The following is a 6,958-nucleotide window of genomic DNA, read 5'->3' on the forward strand; positions in this document are numbered from 1 at the left end:
CCCCTGCTTCTCACTACTACTCCCATCCTGCCCCCTGCTTCCCACTACTACTTTCATCCCACCCCCTACTTTCCACCACTACTCCCATCCTGCCCCCTGCTTCCCACTACTACTTTCATCCTGTCTGGAGTGTATGGAGCTTGTGCTCCAAGTGCTGGCTGTGATGGGGGTTTATAGGCTAACCAGTCATACACCCTGGTCTCAGTACAGTACCCACCCTAACCATCATCCCCGCCTCTTGAACATACCCGTAACCTGCCTTACCCCCCAGCCCCTAGCTATACAGTACACCCCAGCCCAGGGACATATACTACCCTCCCCCCTGCCCAAGAAACGTACACTCACCACTCTATTCCCCAGCCCTTTAGACACAGAACATACACTATCCACCCTATTTTGTTCTTGTGGAGGCCAATGTGAGTTTTATTTTCTGTCAGTGGATCGATGTGTTTGTTTTGTTTTTGTCCTGTGGGGGCCAATTTGTGTTATTGTTCTCTTTAAGGGTCAATGTGTTTTATTTTTTTCTTGTGGGGATAGAGGGCTAATGTATTTTATTGTTTTCTGTGGGGGCCAATGTGTGTTTTTTTTAGTGGGGGCCAATGTGTGTGTTTTTTCCTGTGCAATGTTTTTCGTCTGCGCATGCGTCTGAGTTGCACCGGGTACAGTATGCTTCCTGATGATGTTCGTACAGAGCTGCAGTACAGAGTAAGAAGTGCAGTACGCACCAAGAAGTGTATTAGAAATGTGTTGGGTGTTCCTAGGTGGTTACAGGGGGCTGGCTAATCAGATGCAGATGTAACATTATATGGGTGTGTTGCAGAAAGTGGTTGCGTATAGAGACACTGAATTGCTCACATTGGAGGCCATACTCAGGTGGATAATAGGGCTGGTGAAAGATTTAAAGGCGTGACAGGACATCTAAAATGCACAAAGCATGGTTGCAGCATAAGAGATAAGTGATCATGTTTGTATCCGGAAGTAAGATAATAAACACAGATAATGTATATGATACATGATATACATTTTATTCCACGGTATAAGAAATAAAGTGCACGTTATTCGAGCAGTTCAATACAGAGATTTGTTATATCAATATTTTATATAATTAACTGATTACACATTGTAACTAAATACTAAATAGAGTAAGGATGGCTTCAGCCACAGAAAATTTCTTTGGAGTATCTTTACAGTATTCAAAACAAGTTGTCGAAACATAACATGTAGATAGTAATGTTATGATACATGAAATTACTGCAACATATAATTTTCAATCTCTGGTTTATTGAATACACAAACCTCATTACAGGTTTTTTATATATAAGATTTAAACAATAAAAAAATATTTTACCATATTTTTTGGAATAAGTTTTTATTTAAAAATTAATAAAAGTTATATTTTATGAGTTCATATAAATTTGGTTGGTGCTCCATACAGCTATCTCTTTTTTTCTTAATCAGATATTTGAATGTACACCAGTGAAAGGCATTGTAGTGGCATTAGCCTAAATTCACAGACTCAACTGCAGCAAAAGAGAGAAAACTTGCAACTGAGGGCCTGATTCAGAGCAGCTCGTAAGCGGCCGCTCGTTCGTAGTCAGTCGATGTTGCCCAACCACGCATGCGTCGGTGTAACAGTGCGCATGTGCGTACGTCTGATTGCGGTCATTTTTCAGTCGATCGTAGACACAGCGGACAGGAAGTGACATGTCAAATGTGATTGACAGAACTGTCCGTTTTGGGGTGGTGACGGGGGTGGAGATGGAAAAACGCAGGCGTGTCGAGGCGTTATTTGGGCGTACATAAATTATCTTATGCGAGCGCCAAATGTGAACGGAACAAGTGATACGTCACTGTCTCATACAATTTCCATTAAGACTGCTCGCTCAGCTTGTGGTCTGGTATAGTCTACCGCAATGACGATGGTCTCTTCATACTTCCCTGGGTTCATCGATGGTGTAGCGATTTATCAATTGAGGCCCCAAAAACAATCATCTTTTAATTGCAAAACTGCTTGTAAGGTGTTTAGGAAATAGACCTTTTTTAGTAGCTAAAAACCGAACGCAGGTGAACTACTCAGCTGCTAATTTCTGGGTCATACAATCAATTAGCTAACAAATGTTTTTTTTGGGGGGGGCTTTTAAAATATTTGTAAGTGTTTCTTTTTTAGGGAAACAATATTGTATGCATGTTTTTTTTCCTTCACAATTTTTTTGGGGACAAGAAATCAATCGTCCTTTTGTTTTTTGATAAGTGTTAATTAAAACTCATAAATTGTTTTAACCCTTGTTTTTTTTAAAAAAAAATTAAATGTTTCTATTTCCGTTGTATTGTTTCTAAGTTTGTTTGAGGGATTACCTTTTAACCAGTTTTGGAATAAATCAACAATAGAATTTTGCCGATTTTGATCATAATTTTATTAAATGATTGTGTCCATTTTTGTTTTTACATATTTTTGCCATAAACATATTTATTTTAAGGTAAAAAATTTTCAAAATGATTTGGGCCACACACACACAAAATAAGTGGCATTTGAACAAAAAAAATAAAAACAATTCCCAAGAAAGGAGAGGGAGGTTGTTGTCATGAAAGAATATGGGGCAAACACAGAGATGGATTGTGGGGTAATTAGCCAGTGCTGTCATCGCCTTTTAGGCCATTTGGCCGGGGGTTGGAGGGAGCCGGAACGGGGCCGGGAGCTCCTTCGGCTGGCCTGGCCAGAGGCAGATGTTGTGGCCTCTAGACTAGGCATAGGGCTAGGCACATTTGGAGGGATGGCTGTTGTTGTGCCAGAGGTGGAGGGTCCTGATGTTCCGGCAGGAAGGGAGGCCGGCTCCAACATGTGCTGGCGAACGAGATGCTCCAGGGCATTTGCAATTCTCACGTTGGCCCCAGTATTTTCCGCCAGGGCATTTGCAATTCTCACATTGGCCGCAGTATTTTCCTCCAGGGCGTCCACCACCCGTAGCAGATTGGCGTCCATCCTCAGCAGAATCTCGGTGTGCTGATCCGTTTTAACATTGAGATCAGTGAGGAGGGCCACTGCCTGCGAGGAGGAATGCCCTGGACTGTCTTCCACAGGGTCCCCAGCCGGATCTACTGCTTCTTTCCCTGCAGAGCCAGAAGAAATTCTGCGGCCAAAGCTCACCTCTGGAGCAGACTCATCCGTCTGTGTCTCTGTGAGAAAAAAGAGAAAAGAGTAAAATTATAATCTAGATATTTTACAAAACACATTTCTGAGTTGTTAAAATTACAACATTTACCTGGGGCAACATGAGGAGCCGCAAAGTCTGGCATGTCGGTATCCATGTTCGACACGCCCAACACCTCCTCATCCTGCACACACCCCTGTGCCAGCTCCTCCAAATCCGTGAGCTCAAGTAACATAGGGGTGGGACCCCCACCTGTCCCCCCTGCATGCCTAGCCCTATCAGACAGTTTTTGTTTAAGCCGATATTTGAAGTCGCTCCATCTGTTGGTTAAAAAGTTGGAATTATTACTGTATTTGGACCTGTAAACACTTTTTAGTCAAATGTAGTTTTTACGTACCGGCGTTTGACCTCCCGGGTTGAACGTTCAAACTCACCCACCCCATTGACACCACTGGCTATGTCGTCCCACAGTTTCCATCTCTGGGTTGCACTCATATTCCTTGGTGCCTGTGCCAGGTTGTCGTTGCACATTTGCACCAAAACCTCCATCTCCTTCCTTGTGAATTGTGGCTGCCTTTTTTTTTGGCCCTAGTTTGCCTACTAGGCCCAGCAGCCTCTTCCATGGCATCCTCCACACCTTTTTTTAAATGTTTTAAAAATATTTAAAGTAAAATGTTTCAAAATGTAATGTTAAACATAAGCATTTTCCCCTTAAAAAACAAATACTTACATGGCGCCTCTTGGCTAGTACTTTGCTGCTCTGTACTCATTGTCTTTTCTCAATGTAGCAGACTGATTTGGGCCTTCAGTGACGTTTTTATACATGCGTCAGCATTATTCGGCTGCATCATTCATTGTGCGCTCCTATTGTCCGTCCTTAATTTGAGCGGGAAAATAAAGCCTATTTATGGCTTGGTGTGACTCCATTCGAGGTGGCATTTGTGGATTGTTGGAGGAATTTCGGTGTAGTGGTTTGTAGTTTGGGTAGTGGAGCGTGAAGGAGTTGTTTGTATTTTTTGAAGGAGCGTTTTTGTATTACTTTTTTTGTTTAAGTTAGCAGTTTTGCGTAGTTTTATTTGCTATTTTTATTTATATTTTTGAGTAAGTATTTCAATAAATCCCATAAACATTTATTAATAAATTTTGGAAAAATTTTTATATTGTTTTTTTTTTGTTTAAAGTTATTTTGGCTGGAACCCAAGTGATCTTTTATAACTTTTTGATATTTGTCAGTTTTTGGTAAGTGTTTTTGGTTTTATTAATTCACAAATTAGATGTGTCTCAGCATATGTTTCGCTAAGTAATGTGTGCATGTTCTGTGTAAAATCATGTCTTAACTCTAAATGTAGCGTACTATTTTGCGAACTAATGTGTGCTTGTTCTGTGTAAAATCATGTCTTAACTCTAAATGTAGCGTACTATTTTGTGAACTAATGTGTGCTTGTTCTGTGTAAAATCATGTCTTAACTCTAAATGTAGCGTACTATTTTGCAAACTAATGTGTGGTTCCTTCTCTAAATTTTAGAAAACTATATTTGGTTTAATTCCTAGTTTATAAAATTAATCATAAAAATATTTTCTATTTTTGAAATGTAGTTGGATTTTCACATGACACGACCCAGGCCTGTAAGAATCTTTGGTTTTCTTTGAAAAGATAAGTATATTTTTCTTAACACATTTGTCTAAAATAATAACTACCTGGCTTAACATTTCAGGTTGATGTTGGTCGTATTATATTGGCCATGGTTCCAGAACCCGACCAACCTCAACTTCGTCCCAGGCGTAGGCCTTGTAGGCGTGCAAGGCCCCAGATATATAGAACACGTGTCACCCTTTTTGGAATGCCAGATGATGAGGTGTTAAGGCGATACCGTCTGCCTCCAAAAATCATCATAGACACTCTCTCAATAATAGAGAGTGATCTTGAACGGCAAATTGACAGTCCTACAGCAATACCACCACTTACGCAATTAATGTCGGTGTTACATTTTTGTGCCTCAGGATCCTTTCAAACCACTGTGGGAATAGTTGCAGGAATCTCCCAATCCTCCTTTTCTAGGATCCTGAGGGCAGTGATGGATGCACTATTTAAACACCTCCATCATTTTATTAAAATGCCATTGGATATGGGTTCCCTTAATGTGGTGAAGGATAAATTTTACCAAATTGCTGGCTTCCCACACATCATAGGGGTTGTGGGTGGCACTCACATACCACTTCAGCCTACAGCAAGGCTGGAGGCTATATAGAGGAACCGAAAGCACTTTCATTCGATGAATGTAATGGTGGTATGTGATGCCTCCCTCCAGATCCTGTCCCTGAATGCCAAATTCCCAGGCAGTGCACATGATTCCTTTGTCTTCCGTCAATCAGAGATTTGGCACAAATTAAACAGCCTACAAGCTGGTGATGCGTGGCTTCTGGGTAAGTTGACACCTTCTGGTGAAACCAATGCAAAGCTTGGTACACAATGGTCCTGATATTGTTTTTTATATTTTCACAGGAGACAGTGGTTACCCTTGCACGGCCTGGCTGCTCACTCCTTATTTGGTTCCCACACCAGGGCCACAAAGTCAGTATAATTCCACACTTACAGCCACCAGGCAGGTGGTGGAGCACTGTATCGGCCTTTTAAAAGGCTGATTCAGATGCCTAGACCGCTCTGTTGGCGACCTCATGTATTTGCCGGCTATGGTTTCGAAAATTGTGGTCCTGTGTGGGATATTTCACAACATCGCCATAAGGAGTGGTGTCCCAATGCAGCCAGAGGATGCCTTGCCTGAGGACAGCCCCCCCGAGGTTGGTCGGAGGTCAGTATGTGGGGGGGCCATACGCGATCAAATTGTTTAAAGATTTTTTAGGTAATTATTTCCACAAATTAATTTAATTGACACAATGTAGACATGTAATATTTTAATGTACCCTTTTAACTTTTTTTTTGTTTTGTTTTTGTTTTATTCCCTAAAATGACCATAAAAATCCATGCATACTACCTGATCAACACAAATGACTTTATGTGGACACATTGGATATAACTTTGGGAACAATGATTTCTTCTCCTCATTTGTGGATTCATGTTGGCATGCTATTTCTTCAAACAGTTCCTGATTTTGTTTTTTTGGGGGGGGATTTTGGTGTTGTTTGGACTTTTGTGTGTGTTTTCTATGTGTGAATTTATTTTGTCAATTCACTTGGTGTTTATTATTTGTGTGCAATAAATTGATTTTTTTCGTTAACCAACCATTTCCTTGGTAAATTACAACCAAGTGTAACCTGTTAAAAAAAATGCAAACTTGCTTAATGCCTAATATTGTAATTTATTAATTTCTAAACTTTTGTATACTGCTTTGTTGCTAAATACAAACACCAAAGGTATTATGGTGAATAAGTATGTTTTCAATTCTAGGCCTAAGCAGGTAGCTTTAATTTTTACATTACCCCAAAAAATAATTATTCGATTTTTGACGTTAATTCTACAAAACTATTGGTATTGTTATGTGTTTAATGTGCAAGCTTACTTACTTACTTAACCTTTCTACAAACAAATTTACATTACTTAAAAACACAGGGACAAATAGTAGACTTATGTAAGGTTCAATAATCTAAGATTTACAGACAAGGGGCGAAATTCAATTGTTTTCATCCCCTATCGCGCCCGACGGAGCTATTCTATTCTTGCTCCTGTCGGGCGCGATCAGCTGCCAAGCGCTACATTTCAGCTCGCAGTCCCTGGGGGATGAGAGCTGAAATGTGTGAAAAGTGACATGTTTGGGCGCCCAAACATCACTTTTCGCGATCGCGCCCAGCAC

Source organism: Taudactylus pleione, unplaced genomic scaffold, assembly GCF_031769625.1.
Source record: "Taudactylus pleione unplaced genomic scaffold, aTauple2 ptg000309l, whole genome shotgun sequence".
Classification (NCBI taxonomy): Eukaryota; Metazoa; Chordata; class Amphibia; order Anura; family Myobatrachidae; genus Taudactylus; species Taudactylus pleione.